The sequence below is a fragment of the Chiroxiphia lanceolata genome, chromosome 4, assembly GCF_009829145.1.
Source record: "Chiroxiphia lanceolata isolate bChiLan1 chromosome 4, bChiLan1.pri, whole genome shotgun sequence".
In the NCBI taxonomy this organism is placed as follows: Eukaryota; Metazoa; Chordata; class Aves; order Passeriformes; family Pipridae; genus Chiroxiphia; species Chiroxiphia lanceolata.
Window position 1 is genome coordinate 65,761,398 of NC_045640.1, and position 17,161 is coordinate 65,778,558.

Below are 17,161 nucleotides of genomic sequence, written 5' to 3' on the forward strand. Positions count from 1 at the left end.
CTTTGTTATATTAGATTCTGCTCTTTATATTTGATAGGGAAGATGGAGAGAACAGGTCATATCAGACATGTAATTACAGAAGTGCACAGTAAAATAGACAAATTCTTTGATCAATAAGGTTCCTTATCATTATACAGCCTCTTATGGCCACATACTCATTAGGAAAGCCATGAATTTAAGTCTTTTATGAGAGCTTCATTGGGACAAAGTATTTATTTCAAGCACTAGTCTCTCCAATTATCATTCTGATACAATTCAACAGTGTTGGAAATTAATGCCAATCACAAGATTTCCTTTGAACTTCCAGAAAAGCAGAGCTGGTGTATAGTGTGGTGCTGCCTTCTGAACTTCAGAAGAGTTTAGGCACTCTCTCTGCATACTGTACAGTGCAAGTATTTGACTCTAGCATGCATAATGGCAGGAAGCTTGAAAATAAATTATCTTAAAATACTACACAAGGAAATCCTTTTGATTTCTTATCAAAAGCACCTGGGACACACGGTGCTTAATTGCAACTTAAATGGTATGCAAATCTTGTTAAAGGTACCAAAATGACAATATACTGCCTGCTTCTCCTTTTGTAGAGTCACTGTTACCTACCTGCCTTGTTGAACTTGTTGTCTGCAGCCAGTATGCTCCCGATTTCGTATTTCCCACTGGGGTTGGCTCTTGGGCTGAATGCAACTTGAATAGATCAAGTTGTCTGATTTATGAACTGTGCTTACACTCATGGTACTCAAAGTAAGATGTTGTAAAAATGTCAAAAAAATCTCTTTTAAACACATGCATGAACTTTAAATACTGGTAGAAACTCAGCAGAAAGCAGGGGAATGTAGAAGCCAGTTGCCCTGTGCATGCAGCAGTTCTTTGACAATGCCTTGCAATGAAGGATGTATTTACAAGATTGAATCCATAGCATTAAGTTTATGCCCATATATCCTTTTTTCAGCCTAATACAAGTGGTTTGGTGGGGAGGTGGGGCAGAGCATACCACAAGAACCAAATTTTTTTGGTTGTAAATCTGGACTGTAAAAGAAGTGTTTTCTATGCCATAGACATAAATGCAGCAAGCAGTGAATCAATGATTTGTGCACAAAGAAATTGGTCAGTGAAAGCTGACTTCGTTCTTCACTCATTTTCTCCCAATAAAGGAACTGTATTTATAAGGACCTCGAACATCCACTGCCCCTGTAGATACCAGAAGAGCACAACAAAATCCAGGCGTCCTGAAACGTGCTGGAAGAACAAAGCAACCAAAAGATCTTTCATGGCCAAGGGAAGGAGGGCACAGTGGCTGCACAAGAGGCAGTCAGACACCTGCAGAGTGTGTCTCTAGTTCCACCTGGTCCCACTCACACCAAGGATGAGCCAACCACGTCCCAAAGTCCAGCGCTGCCCCAGTGGGGACAGGCCTGGCCCAGCCGTCCCGGAGAGCAGCAGCCAGGCCAGGCCGGCACTGCCACAACCAGCCTGGCTGGATACGCTCTGCCCGCTCTGCCCCTGCAAGAGCCCTGGGCGCCGGCTCTGCAGACAGGACCTTGCCTGTTGCCCTCACGGCCCCTTGACCACGCATCTCCTACCACGGCTGCTCACGGCCCGGCGCAACACCAGCCATGCTCCCTGTTGGGCAGGGTGCTCCGGGCTGTGCGCAGGCTGTTCCTTGGCACCCGTGTCCCACCAGAGCAGGAGCAGCAGCGCCGGGCTCACAGCGCCAGGCAGGTGCCTGCAGGTGACCCTGCTGAGCCTCAGCGGCGGCCGGCTGAGAGCGCGGCACAGGGAGGCCCCCCGGCCGTGGCTGCAGGGACAGCGCCTCAGCCATTCGCCTGCCCCAGGCGCACCCTGCCCGACTGGGCTCACCCGCTCATTCCTGTGACCAGCCTATGAGACCCCGAAAGACACCTTAGGCCTTCAGCTGGTTCACAGATTGAGCACAGTTTGCCCATAGATGATATATGCTAGAGATAGATTAGATAGGTTATAAGATAGGTAGATAGATAGACAGATAAGATAGATAAATGCATAGATAGATAGATAGATGCATAGATAGATACGTAGGTAGAGACATAGATAGATTTATAGATAGATACATAGATAGATTTATAGATAGACAGATAGATAGATACATAAATAGATATATAGATAGATAGACACATAGATACATAGATTGAGAGACACATAGATAGATCCATAGATAGATCCATAGATAGATAGATAGGAAAAGATTATAATTTTTCTTCAATAAAACCTTCAGTTTCACTCAAATTCCTGAGTTGTGTGCGTGCGAACAAAGGGATTGAAATACAAAAGGCTGAGATGAAGTCCAGTTTTCAATTCCAGAGGACCTTTATTTTACCTCTATGCAAGTGACAGCTACTGCAGGTAGAAGAGCTCTCTTTCTTCTGGTCCTTATATCTGTTTAAGATATAAGAATCATCAAATGGAATGGTTTTCTGTGGTTTCTTCTATCTGCTGTGGGACAGCTGCACTGGGCACAGGGTCTGGGAGCAGCTTCCCGCGCTCTGGTGTGTGAGGCCACCTGGTGCTCCGAGAGCATCCAGCTGTCAGGCTATTTCAACCAAAGCTTCCATTTAGCCCAAGTAACTGGGCTACTGCGGTTTAGAAATGGTCCTCCCCAATTTAGTGCCCTCAGCGAGACTCTCCTTAACCGCAGTGCTGCTCTCGCACTCTCTTTTCTCCTCCCCCTTCCGCCTGCAGTGGGATTGATTTCAAACTTGAGGCACCAAAGGTGAAGATCCCAGATCAGGAGAAGAATTTCCTGGAAACAGTAGGGAGAGAAGAAAACAAACCGGAAGAGTGACAATATTTAGACAAAAGCATACAAAGGGGAGAGTGATTCCTGTGCCAAAATGCTCCCTGCCGTCCCAGGCTTTCACTGAACACTATTGGATGCCTTCCCCCGTCTTTTCCACCAGAAGGCACGTCCTTCTTCTTGCAAGTCAGCCAGTCCCTTGCCACCAGCACTGGCAATGATGCCAGGGTGTACCAAATAACATTAGGCTCTGGCCACGTCTCCTCAACCACACCACTTGACGGCTAATGGAAGAAAACTAAACCTTTCATGGCAGGAAGCAGGACAGTTGTGTGCATACAAAAAAAGGATTGAAAGACAAAAAGGGGAGATAGAGTCCAGTTTTAAATTTCAGAGGATGTGTTTTATTTCCTCTCAGCAGGCTAAAGCTACTGCACGTCTAAGACCTGTCTTTCTTCGAGTTCTTCTGTCTGGTGAAGCTCTAAGAATGAAGGCCTCTAAGGTTTTTCTAAAGTTTCTCGTCTCTGCCGTGGAAGGCCTGCACCGGCAGCAGGGCATGGGGTGAGCTGTCGGGGTTTTGTGTCGCAGGGCTGCCTTGGACATTGGGAAGCCAGAGCTGACAGGCCTGGAGTGACTGGAGTCCATCCCAAGGCATCAGAATGTGCTGGTTGTCTTGAAGCCCATTTCCCCTATGACACCTTGGCCCTGACCGTGAAGGACTGGGACTATATAATGGACAAAGGGCTGTCCCGTGTGCTGCCGCAATCGGACTGTCTTTGGCTTTAAGTTCCATACATCACAACGTGCTCTTTTCTCCTGGGCCAGGAAACTCAACACCATGAACCATCGTGTCATTAATTTGCTGGTGTGCCATTATATGTCTTAAGGGTAATACCATAAATCCCTTCATACTTTACTGCAGATAGCAGATAGCAGACTTTCTTGGTTTTGCTCTTAAACCTGTCAGCAAAATGTTACAGAGTTCCCAAGGCATACTTGAGTTCTCTTCTAGGCTTATTCTAGCAAAAATTATGCTTCCTTATATCCCCAGGACCTTGTAAATGAAAATGGAAATATACAGACTGCTGAGGGTTTTTTTCCCCTTTAATTTCACATATTTTATTAACTTATTTTGAGCAGTCACTTGATCGTACAATTTGACACCTGCATATATTATATAGTAGAGGTCCATTATATTGCTCTCTTAACCATTATCAAGTATTAAGCTCAATAATTTATTTCCTGAAGCCTTCAGGAACCTCTAGAACAAACTTATTCATATTTCAAAAATTCATGTCCAAAGTCCATCTTCTAAACTCTACTGTTAAGCTGTGAGCTGCTCACCTAAATAATGTGATCCTCCAGAAAGAACAGCAATTCAGCAACACCACTGCAGGACAAAGGATATCTACCCTAGTAAGTACTAGAAAACCAAGGCTACTGCAGATATTTGCACTATGTTTTTAGGTTAAAAATTAGATCATGCTATAAAAATAAAAAGTATAAATTTCTGAAGTTCCACCTGGCAATGAAATATCTCTCTATTTTTTCCTCTTTCATAGGCTGTCAATATTCCTATTTCTTATGGCAGTCAATACGGTTGATGTGTATGTAAAATTACCAATTAGTTGATGTAATATTCATTCTATCATTGCTCTAATAAATGAAGAAGAATAGTAATCAAATTAGTCTAAAAAAAAAATTACTTATATAAGACAACAGTAGCTGATTTATTGTCTTACTTGAAGTTACTACTGTACGGAAACACTTTTAAAATTCTTCTAGAAATCCAGTCTTCTTCGCAGTAACATCAGTTGTTTATTTTTCTTTGATATAAACACAATGTAAATCAGGATTCTCCATTTATTTGGCTGTGAATCCTTTTGGCCAATGAACTGCTTGTGCCTTTTAAATGTTGGTAAATTAGATTTCCATCTTAAAGTACTGATTGTCGAAATGAAATACAGAGAAATAAGATATTAATGCCCAAAGAATTGAGTGGGCACAGCCTTATAGAATGGTGATTTTCTCGCTGGCTGTGATGTCGCTTCATGACAGATATTATAGTGATTAAAATGAGCATATAGGTGTGGAACGGGTTATACTATGTGTGATTGTCATCAAAAAAGTGACCAAAAACCTTGTCTGATTTATTTTAACTTTAGTAACAGCATTTTTATCAGGCAAAATAACAGTATACCAAACAACATAATCAGCAAGTCTTACAGTTTTTGGTATCTATTTTATAGGTTTAATGTAATTTGGGAATATAATGCAAGGATACCTAAAGAATGTTAATGGTTCAATTTGTATTTATAATAGTCACGATAATATGATCAGAGTTTCTATTTTTTTGGTGTTTGCTTTCCTTTCTATATATGTGTTTCCCTTCTGTTTACTTTTGTGATCCCTTTTCTTTTATTTGCGCTGCATTAAGGAAATAATTATTTGTTGCCAAAGGCTTGACTTTTATATGTTTACAGAGCATTTATTCTTAATGTTAACAATTCTGACTAGTTTTGCTAGATTGTCAGTTTTACGTATAATACTGCATAAAAACTTGCATTCAGTCCTAACCTCTAAAATGGTAACATAAACAAAAGAAATAATAAACAAAATAATCAGTAGAAATAAGGCTTCTTTTGGGTTTAGCTTAAGCCCAATTTGTTAAGAAACCATGTATTTTTCCCTTACTCTTTCTTGTTTTGATTTTGGATTTTATAAATGGTGCTGTTTTATTACCAAAGCTACAAGATAAATACATTATGAGTCTTCTGCTCTTTAGTTGAATGTTTAGAGCTGATAACTCAATTTTTGAAAATAGAACTTTGCTCACTACTAGTAAATTAAAACATGCAAATAATAGGGGAAGAAAACACAGAACAATTGTAGCTAACTAGATTTTCCCACTGCATTAAATGTTTTGCATTCAGCCGATTCAAAATACTCCCATGTTGAAATTATGCAGAAAAATAAGATAGACACACTTTAGATCATTTTTCTGATAATCCAGGCAGTCACCTACCATGTGGAAGAGTTGAATGCTAATTCTGTATTCTTCATTCCCTAAACCTCACAAAATTTTTGCATTAAAAAGTCTTGAAACTAGTGTTGCTTTCCAAAGAGAACTTTGTATATCAACAGATCACGTTTTCTGATTAAAACAAAAAAAAAATCCCAAACTCTCAGAATTTCTGCTTTATTCAAGAAAAAAAAAATGGTTTAACCAGCTCAGAAACTTATGAAGACACGAAGATGTGGCTGTTTATCTCATTTTTTGTCTTTTTTTTTTTTTTCCTCTGAAATCTTGTAATTAAAATAAGGAATACAAATTTAACAGGTTGTCAGAGCTATCTATAGGGAAATTCTTTATACTGTTCTATTATCTTGATAATTTTTTATACATCGATAACCTTTTCTAACATCCATCTGTCTTTGGTAAGGATACTTAATTGTGAAAATTTTGCACTTCCTGAAAGCTCAGAATACACGACAAACTCCCTCCAACAACAAAACAAACAACCAACCTCAAAACAAAAAACCCAAAAGCAAACAAATAAACTTGTCTGAAATTTTAGGCTTGAGCTCATATAAAGGTAAAAAAATCCTTTTTTTCTAAGAATTGTAAGCAAACATTTTAATATTTCACACACAAAATCCACTAATACTTTTTCTTGCAGACTGGAATACAGTCAATTGTATCTTGGAAAAATCTGCACTATTTGTAATACTCTGTAATCATGTATCTAATAATGATCTGAAAGCTCTGATCCCCCAACCAAACCTAAATATAGACAAAAATATTCTTAAAAAGAAGAACTGCTTTCTTTTGTATTAAATTACATTAATTTTGTGCCAGTGGGCTTTAAGTGCTGTTCCTTTAAATTGCTATGTAAAAAGGCACATGAGCACTGGGCCATTGAGAGTTGTTTCTGCTGATGTCAAAAGAATTTATATGCAGGGGAACTGAAAAAAAATGCTGAAATATAGTAATCTGAAATATAAATATAGAAATATAAAATACTAATATGTAAATTAAGTACATTAAACTCTAGAAATTGTAGTCAATTGGACTGGGGCTTGTTTTAATTTAATTATATGTGACTCTCTGGCACTAATGCCCAGAAAGTGTTCTGGTCTTAAATTCATTGTTTCTACAAAATGCCAGTGTTCTATTCCAATTGGCACTGTAACTGCTCATTCTTGTGGCTTGTAGGGTTAAACTCTAGGAACTATAAAAAAATGTGGGATTCCTCTTCTTGTAAACTTTGGCTAGTAATAATAATAATAATAATAATACTAATCCTGAGATGAGAGAAGTATTTCCCATTGTCTCCCCTGGAGAATGCAACTCCATATCATCCAAATGGTCTTTACCCCAGAAACAAGTTTCAATGAAAAGAAACAGTGTACTGGTTAATATATTTTTTTAATTTATATTCCAATTTCCCATTTTCCCAAATCAGATCTTAAACTCTCTGAGACAGAAGCTGCCTTTGCAAACAAAACCATAGTAATAATTATGCCTGTAAAGAAAACTATATCTGAGAGCATAAGTTGACAACAACTCAATTAAGCTTTTTTCTTTTTTTTCTCTCTCCTTGTCAACAACTTCTGAGAGTTGTTCTCCTTGTCTTTATATGAATTATCACTTCCATCTAGTGTACATTAAAACAGAACATTTTTCTGCTAGTTATATCTGGCGTCACATGTTCATATCCAATAAATGCAGGAGGATGAAATTCCCCAGTAGGAGAGAGTGTGCTCAAGTTCATGAATGAAGTAGAATAAAAACACAGAGCCTCCCAAAACTGTTCCTAATACTGAACATGATAAAAGTGGAAACATCAAAAATAGACACATATCCAGCAGAGAGTAACATTTCAAAACGAAAACTTAACCTCGGGTGAGTTCATTTTTGTGAATTAATGCTTTTTAAATACTTTGGCATTTTGCAAGTAGAATTGGAAGATTAGCTTTGCAGAAAAACAACACAAATCTTACTTGAAACATGTGGTTGCATGCTAAGGTGTATAAACAAGCTTTTTTGGAACTTTAGTTTTGCAGATATGAAAGTGTGAGTTGAATTGCTAAGGCAAACCATATTTTAAAAAAAATCTCAACAAAACAACCCTTAAAGCAAAGAACAAGAGATGGCATTTCATGATTACTAAGGACTTCCAAATATTGATTTCTCAGCTAAAAAATGAAAATATAATTTAGAAATTTATAGCTCTGCACACTGTTCTAGGACCTAAATGTTAAGTACCTACAAGGGGCATAAATGTGTTCAATCTATCAGCCAAGTTTAACAACTCTTTTAATGATTTGAAGCAGAGTAAGACCCAGAAGGCTTGCTAATAAATATTATCCTGTAATTCTAAGAGCTAGTCCAGTTCAAAATGATTAGCAGACAAAAAGCTGTCAGAATTTAATCGTTCCACAGTATTGTTCTAAGGTGTTTTTCTTCACTTCCAGTTTGCTCTTCCAGATGATTCACTCTTTTCAGATGATTTTGACATGAATGTAAATAAAGGCAAATCTATTTACACTTGACATTTTGAATAATCCTTTTGTCTTGGGCACAGGCGAAGGAATACAAGATGCAAGGCAATGCTGTAACTGCAAAATTTAGCTATTTGTTCTTCTGAGAAGTACCAGTAATTTGCTTGGGGAGGTCATAATTTCTCTCATATCTAACAACTATTTCTAGAACCATTGTGCAAGCCCTATTGATTTGTTTTTCCTTAAGAAAATGTAGAAAAAAAGTTTCTTTATTTAAAAATTATATCTAATTTTGGCATTTCTCTCCTAACAGATGTTTTTTCTTATTCTCAGGTCTAGCAAAATTCTGCTCTGAGAATCAGACCTTCTTTAAGAGCTTCACTGGACTGAAGAAAGTGCCAACACCAGGACTTTACTCCCATGTTCCTAGGTAACTTGATATTTCTAGGTAAGCATTTTTTCCCATATAGAGTCATGTATATATATTGCTTCTGAGAGTTCTGTTTACAAAGCGTGATGGGTTTTTTGGTGTAAAGGCTGACATTGCTTTACTTCAGCCACTTGTCTTTTTTTTTTCCTTTTTTTCTTCATGAGTAAAATACCCTTCATTGTATTATATATGTCATTATTTTGACACAGTAAAACCAACACAAAGCAGAAGAAAAGAAATGCCTTTAATAGCTGAGTGCTGCTGCTTTGTGTCCAGTCTTGCCTGACTGATCAGCCCTGTGTCAGAACTCTGTCTGCAGCTGTCTCTGACAGGAGCACACACTGGTGGAAGTGAGAAGTGAGGAATTTGAAAGTCTGTTAGCTGGAGAGCAGCCTGTTGTTGTATTAGCCCCATGAGGTTCCCCATGACATGAATGTCAACTGAAATCTAGCTGGAAAGAGAAAAGTTTTTGAAAAATCTGAAATCTCTAAGAACGGACCTATTCATCCTCCTGTAATTCCTCTGGCAATGTAGTGACGAAGCACGACAGTATGGGAATATGAAAAACCTATTACAAATGTAGACATTTAGATCAAAATGTGCCTGCCTGCATAACAGAACTGTCTTCTGTGGTAACTATGGATGTTGACAGCAACTATCTCATTAAATAAGCATACATATTAAAGCATAAACATATAATTTTATAATTAAAATAATCTGAAATAATTTGTTCTAATATGACTATGACTATTTGCTTTTCTGTACGTTTTGAAACTGAACACAAGGGTGCTGTAAAGGTTTATGAACATTATAAGTTCATTATGGATGAAGATTTTTTTTTAGTTAGACTGAACAGCAAATAATATTTACTCTCGTCACAAAATATATATTAAAATTTATATATAAAAGAGAAAAAAGTAGCTAAGATGTTTATGGTATTATAGCAAATATTTGTAAAGTTTTGATTTTGTAGGTTTGTAGACGCTAAAGTGAATAGTTTACATAAAAGTCTATTCCAGTAGATCTGCTGCAGTAAACTTACAGAAGAGGAGTAGGTCTCTAAACTGTCACCGTCATTTTTTCATTTCATTGTGACACACAAACTCATGGTCTCAACAGAATTTTTCTGTCAATGTTATGAGATTGTTGTGACATCTTGCAAGCCCCTGAATTTTATGGCAAATTGATATTCATAACATCCTGTAAAAGGACTATGGTAGTATGCACTTAGTGATTCTTTTTTAACTCAGTGTGACTACTTTGACCACTGCACATCAGAGGCACTTAAAATTGTACGTAAAAACTACTTTAGCTATTTGAAAAACTTCATTCAATATGACCAGCCAGGCAATCTGCATAGATCTGTGAAACCAGTCCTGGTATGAGGATTTTTTGCCTTGTCTTAAAAATGGGGTAAAAATGAATTTGCTATTTAGAGGAAATCAGTGTAACATTTTGAAAGTGGGTGCAGAAAGAATCAGCATAAGGAATGAGCAGTGTAAATTGAATAACATATTATATTTGCTTTTCTAGGACCAGATCTGAAGAGAAGCAAAATAGTTCTATTCCTAGCATAGTTGAAAGAATTGCAGAGAGGCTGAGAAAAGCTCAGAGATCAAAACAAGATTATGCTTTACAATAACATACTGCAGCTCTGGAAAAAGCATGTTGAAAATAGTTGTAAGTAAATCTCATTATAGCGTTGCTGATTTGCCTGCTGCACCCGGAGTTTCATGTTTATACTCATTCTATATTTAAAAACCTTTCTAGATTACAATTCTCTCCATGCTGACTTTTTGGATCCTTCTTGGACTTTATTTTCATATTCTGTGAAGACTGGTGGTTCCTCGCTCCTCCCATAAGGCTTTTGGTTCCTAGTTTGTGTTCAGACACCTTTCCTGTCTCTCTTTGCCTTTCCCCATTGTTGCCTTTCATTTCCTTGGATCTGTGGCATATGGGAGCAGATGCTTGGTTTCCCCCAGGAAAGAAACAATGGCTGTGTGTTTCCAGGTGGTACCCAGCAAAAGCAGCTTCTGTCCACCTGTAGTCTTTAAGGCAGCACAACAGACAGTACTTGGCTGCTGGGCACAGTCAAGTACACTATCTGTGCTGTGCACCTGGGACAGCAACAACACTCTTTGATGTTGACATCAGCATCGCTCTAAATTCTTGAGTTCAGTTTTAATTTTAGCATTTTCATGGGATTTTTTTATTTCACTTAAGTCAGCTTGTGAAACTGAAGCTTTTCACAAAACTTTGAGAGTTGTTCTGGACTGGGAGATTGTCTGCTACTGGGACTTTGTCTTCTCTGAAAAGCAGTCTCCTAGAGAAAAACTCTGTTTTTAATGTATGTGTAGAATTACTGGAAACTGAGGTTTCCATCTGGAAGAAAATTCTGATGTTTTGAAATAATTATTATGCTTAGTCTGAGGCATAACAGCGCTACGTTTAGAGGCTGTGACAGGACTGATGTTGATTCGTTATAGAAACCAGACCCAGTCCCTCGGTCATCCTCTGACCTCCTCTTTGAACCAAAAGCAGTTGGATATGATGAAGTCAGTTGAACAAGAGTGGTTACAGACAGTGATGTGTGTTTAGCATGCTGTCCATATGGATCTTGTGAGACCTATGGCTTTGGTATCTGTCTTGAGTTTGACCAGTCCTGTTACAAGAGAGAATTCTTACTGTTAACTCTGAGTGGAGAAGGAATTCCTATTTACATTTTCATCCAGGAACATTACCTTCTAGAAGAGGGCTGTATTAGAGGAAAAACAAAGTGATTTATAGATATTCTTTGGCTGTGGATTATTCCAGTGCAATATCAGTTTCCAACCTTAAAAAAGGTCAAAGCTATTATAGATGGATGCATTCCATCTCCAACCAAAATAACTGGGAAGACTTCAATGATTTCATAGGGAGCTCAGCAAAGTCTTCCTGAGAAGTACTATGTGGCCTAGTTGAAATCCACCAATTATACAGTATTTTGCTGCAATGTCTGGGTAAGGTCACAGTTATATAAGTTCTCTATTTAAGTACTTGCTGCTATAATTCAGATTGTGTCAAGTTAACACCTTTTACACAAAATCTAAAATATAAAACAAATTTGGTAAACATTTTATCTTGTTTAGCAAATATGAGGGGCTTATTTTCACTTAACTTCTCATTCCACAGTAGTAGTGATTGGCATTAGACTTTAAACTTTGTCCCACAAGTGCCTAAATATGTAAGTAAAGCAAGTGATTTTAAGGATTTTCTTGAGTAGAGTCTAAATACAGACTCTAGCACAGCCACTGTTAAAAATACGTTTGTGTCTTGACTTCTCCATTATTCTCCAAGCATCCTGAAGTGATGATCATTTGTAAACGATTTACTGTGATTTTCTGTTTCAAACTAGTGTTTTTCTTGGTTCAAGGGCCATGGAAAATTTGTCATTCCAACATCTCTTCTTCCTTCTTAAGATTGCATGAGATATCTTTGATTTACTTCTTTCTGAGGGCATCCCTGCCTGGCAATAAATAAATACATCTCTGGTTTAATGCTATTTCTCCCCTTGGGTGTCTTTCAAAGGCTTTTAACTAGAAGGGGTTTTGCTGGAGTAATCCATCAATACTGGTAAGACCTCGTTCAAATTGTGGAGGCCAGTAATAGCAGCATGACTGCTGATTCTGAAGGAGGTTTTTGTTTATCATGCATAAAGCCGTGTCTGTTTCTCATAGGGATCTTAATCTAGGTTTAAGAATTTTGATTAAGGAAGCTGAGCAGAATTTGGAAATGTTTCCTTGATTTTTTTCCTAAGATTTGAGAAACACTTTGAATGTAGATAAAAACATACGCTTTTGTTGCAGAAGATGAAAATGGAAGCACATAAGGAAACAAATAAACCAACCAAACACCACCTCCACACAAAAAGGAACAAAACCCATCTCTGATATTTTCTGCAAAAGACTCAATTGTTAATACAACTACAAAATTATAAAAGTTTTTTTCTTTCCCTTCAACTGATGTGAAGACAGAAGGAAAAGCCAAGTGTCAGGTAGGGAAGTAAATGTTTTTCTCCGTCTACCAGAATTCTGATTTTTCAGGTTTTGAATCCAACAATAAACTCTTATAGAATCAGACAACGAATGTTTTAAAAAGTCATAAAACCCTGAAAATCTGATACTGAACTTTCAGTTTGGGAATAGTTCATAGTTTTCTGAACAGTTCTGAAGGGATTCATTATTGTATCCCTGGAGTTAGGCTACAAAACAGCTAAAGAGGAAATCTGAGAATGATACATATTGCTTTGCATGTTCATCATGTTTTATACATAGCATATGCTTCATGTACCTTATTTTATTCCTGTACTGTAATGGCCACTGTGCCCTGCATATTTATGTGCAGCTTGATATACAGGTATATTAGTACATTTATTATAAAAGAGTGCTTTTCAGTTATTTTGTAGCAATAACAAGACTGAACAGCTGAATAAACCAATAGATATTCCAAGGACAGAAAGCATTTTATTGTAGGGAACTTGTAGGTATGTAAATACTCGATATTCAGTATTGTTTCTATCAGAGAGACTTAAGTGCATCCCATTCCATCTTGGAACTCCATGCCAGGCTAGAGCTGACTCCAAGGCCGTTGATATGTCAGGATGCTTTACCACAGCTGTGCTTTTCCTGTGTGCTTTTGGTTTGTTTTTATGCTGAATGAAAGTCTGCAGGCTGTTACCCTGTAATTCTGGATAATTGAGTTATTAATTTTAAACCCCTTAGATGGTAGGAGGAAATAATCACTGCATCTGTATGGATTGGAAAGGTGCCATTCCATTGAAATCAAGGTGACACAATTTGTTTCTGGAATACCAGTGAGAACTGAGCTGCTGAAGAATGAATGCCTTTTTGAGATAAAACTAGACTTAAACAGCTTTAAGCTTCCCTTTACTTGTTGGTGCCTGCAGTTCTGAACATTTTAATTGAGGTTTTTCTTTCATTCCACATAAAAGAAAGCTTTGTCCACCTGTTTGAAGTGAAATGTTATTTTATTTAAAAGAACCTTTTTTGACAGTTGAACTGTAATGCATGATTTTAAAGCATTTGGTCCTATCCTTAGTTGGTGTAAAATCAATACTGAAGTTAATAAGAACTATACACGAGAAGAGAATCTAACAATTTACTTCTTCCATCACACCTAATTTATGAGAGAGCCAGCATTTAATATTATCCTAAGGTAAGCAACACCAGTTTGTTTATCATATAAGTGATTGTATTTGTCCTTTTTGATCTGTGAGATGTGAAGCCTTAGACACAAATTAAAAGGCCTGGCCTTGGACATGATGTTTCTGTTTTACTTTCTCTGCCTTTGAAATATGAATATATTCGAGTTTTAAAAAAAATTATTCATAGCTCTTCCAGATTACAATTCAGAAGTCCAAATACCAGATATTGTTAAAGTATATCTACTTTAATTTCTTAATATTCAAGCATCTTTAAACTTCACTGCATGTCAAAGAGCTCAGTACACAGACAACATCACTAATATTTAAAGCTGAGCATCTAAAGATTGGCTTTATTAATAAAACATTCTATCACCAAACAACAGAATATGTTTTCACATCCATTATGAAATGTCCAAGGAAAGTGATGAATTCTGAAGAAAGTGAGATAATGCTGTTCACTGTTTTCAAATAAAAGACAAATACTTCAGGGGATAAATTTCTATTTCCTTTCTGATAATGCCTAATGTCTTGCACAACTGTATAGAATACAATGAACTAGTGAAGGGTATATGGAGTTACAACTTCAGTCATTGAGGGTGTTTCCTTAAATATGAGCTCTCTAATGTTAGGCATAACTGCTCAAAATCTATAAAATCTTAGGCTGAATTTTTCTTTGGAGCTTTTATCATTGCTGTTGAATAGTACTGGCTATAAGCAGCTTGAAAAATATGGAAGAAGCAGATGCTTAGTGCATGTAAGTAGAGGAAATCCACAAATAAGAAAAAAAATTATGGAAGTTTCAGTAATTCAAGGAATAGTCACTAGATAATCAGTAGTTTAAGGAGGTTCGTGTTAATGCATAACATTTACCTTGTTAAAATGAGTTTATAGAAAATATACTGTATATAATTATTAATATTTAATAATACAAGTATATTGAGTGACATTACCTGTGGGCCGATGAACCACTCATCAGTCATGAAGGAATGATAAATAAAGACATTTTAAATAACTGTTATGTAAATCTCAGGTAAAATATACCTATCTGAGAAAATAAAAATGGAGTATAAAAAGATGAGGCTTTCAGAGCTGAACTATCTCTTCATAAAAAATAATCTTAATTTAAAAAAATTCCAAAAAAGATTAAATAAAAGAGGTAAGAATTCTAATTATTCTAAACAATATTATTGGGGGAAACAAGGGCCTCTCTAGCACCTCATGGCAATTAACACTTGCTGTGTTGTTCAGAGATACAACACATGCATTTATTTGTTTCTTGACTTGCACAAACTTCTTTCTGTGAGCTTTGCCTGGGCTCATCCTGCTTGGCCAATTTGCCTTGACCTTGAGGGGCCAGTATTTACCATTTCAGCTGATGTCTACTTTTGCTGTCAGTGAGAACTGATGACAGCAGCTGCCAGATCTTCAGTTCCAAAGTCTGTCTCAAGAAGAAACCTGGAAGGATACATCATTGTGCATTAGGAAAACTCACCAGGGGCAAAGAGCATAAACCCAAAGATTTCTCTCCCATTTGAAAGTGGGAACCTCTGAAAATAGGTTCAGGAGCTTCTGAAGGTAGGTTGTTTTGCTTCTTATTTTAGGCTATTTAGCAACTGTATGGGAATATCTCAGAAACAGAGATATTAAAGAAAACAAAAAAATAGGTATGGTGTTATAAATGTGTGTGTGTATGTATATATTCATATGCAATTAAAGCTGAATTGTTCAGAACATTTGCAGATAAAAGGACAATTCCATTTTGTGAGTGGCCTCCCAGAGCCAGGGAGGAGCAGAAGTGTTTCACGTCAGTTGGAGAGCTTGTCCCTACTATCAGGAACCTTTGCTTAACACAATGCTTCTTCCTTGCCACAACTTCTCTTCTGATCTTTCTTGGTCATAAGAACCAAACAGGGCTTTGATCCTATGCTGAATATCTTAATCTCACACCTCAAAAATCCATGTTTCCCATCAAGTGGCCTGATGGGGTGCTGAGCCTTTTTAACAGTCACTTGATCCATGTTATCATATCTCTTGGAAATGAAAAATGGTACTGTTTTAAAACTTAACAGAACAAATAAAATACCAAGGGCTAGTTTTTTTCCTATGTAAATAATGGACAAGACAAGAATGCAGCCTGCTTCATTTGTATCTAAAGATATAATTGTCTCTGAGATGTGCTGGTAGAAAGCCTGTGGAGCTGATCAGAGATTAGGTTTTACACCAGCTGCTGCTACCGAGTGAGAGAAAACCAGTTCTCATTCAACATATTTCTTCAGCACTTAAAGTACCTGTATCATTCAAACAGGCTCCCCATAAGTCTGTTCCAGCTCCATTTTCACTGAAATTTAAGGAAGCTTTCAATAATAGTTTTCTAAAAACCTGTGTTCATAGACCTGGTGGATTAATGCCTTCCTGAAATGATGTATACCAAGTTATCGTTTCATACTAAACTAGAACAAAAATTCATAAAAACTAAATATGTTTTAGAAAGGGATGTCTAGAAATAATTTATTTTGAAACAACAAATTTTCTTCCTTTCTGGCTGCTGAGCTGGAAAACTTGTACTGAAAATCAGTGAATTAAGAGTCAAAAGTAATTTCTATTGCCTCAAGTGAAACTTGAAAATGCACTTCCACTATAATTTGTTCTTTGACTGAATTCTTTTAACTAGCAAGAAATACTTAAATAATCTCTTACTTAAGTTTTTAAATTAGTACACCCTCTCAAGGCATATATATCTTGCTCTCATGCTTTAGGGAGTAGATGAGTCTGAATTTTTGTACTATGTAATAACTCCGGATGATTTAATTACTGAAGATTCAGGAACATAATATGAGAGACTGAATACTAAGGAAAAAGTGTTAAATACCTTGGTAGAGTGACAGAAGAGCCAAAGATGGACTGGTGCTGAGAGAGAGATTGAGGAAAGCTCAGTCTGTCTCTTCTCTAAAGTAGGTGTTCTGGTTCTGGCAAGGACAGGGTTAATTTTTACAGTAGGCAGGAAAGGACATGGCCAGGACCTGGAGGTCATTCTCTACCACTTCAGGCCATTGCCTGGAGCAGGGGAATGGGAGTCTCTTCCAGGGAGTTGGGGTTCCTTCTGGTTGAGTAAATGTGGTGGATGGATCTGCCTGGTGTTGCTGGGGGGTTTCTGTGTGAATTGTTTCCTTTCTTGTACCCTCTGTCATTGGTGTTATTCCTGTTTTCTTATCTCATTGCTGTTTCCAGTAAATTGTTCTTAACTCATGATCTC

The 17,161-nt window shown here is 37.1% G+C and overlaps 1 long non-coding RNA gene across 1 annotated transcript; it reads right to left on the reverse strand.

Moving 5' to 3' along the window:
• Positions 1-3,168: 3,168 nt before the first annotated feature.
• Positions 3,169-14,498, reverse strand: LOC116786268. Its single transcript, XR_004356862.1, has 3 exons — positions 14,488-14,498; positions 13,354-13,363; positions 3,169-3,336 (listed from the first exon to the last, which is right to left on the reverse strand). It is a non-coding gene; the product is annotated as an uncharacterized LOC116786268 (long non-coding RNA).
• Between the last annotated feature and the right edge of the window lie 2,663 nt (positions 14,499-17,161).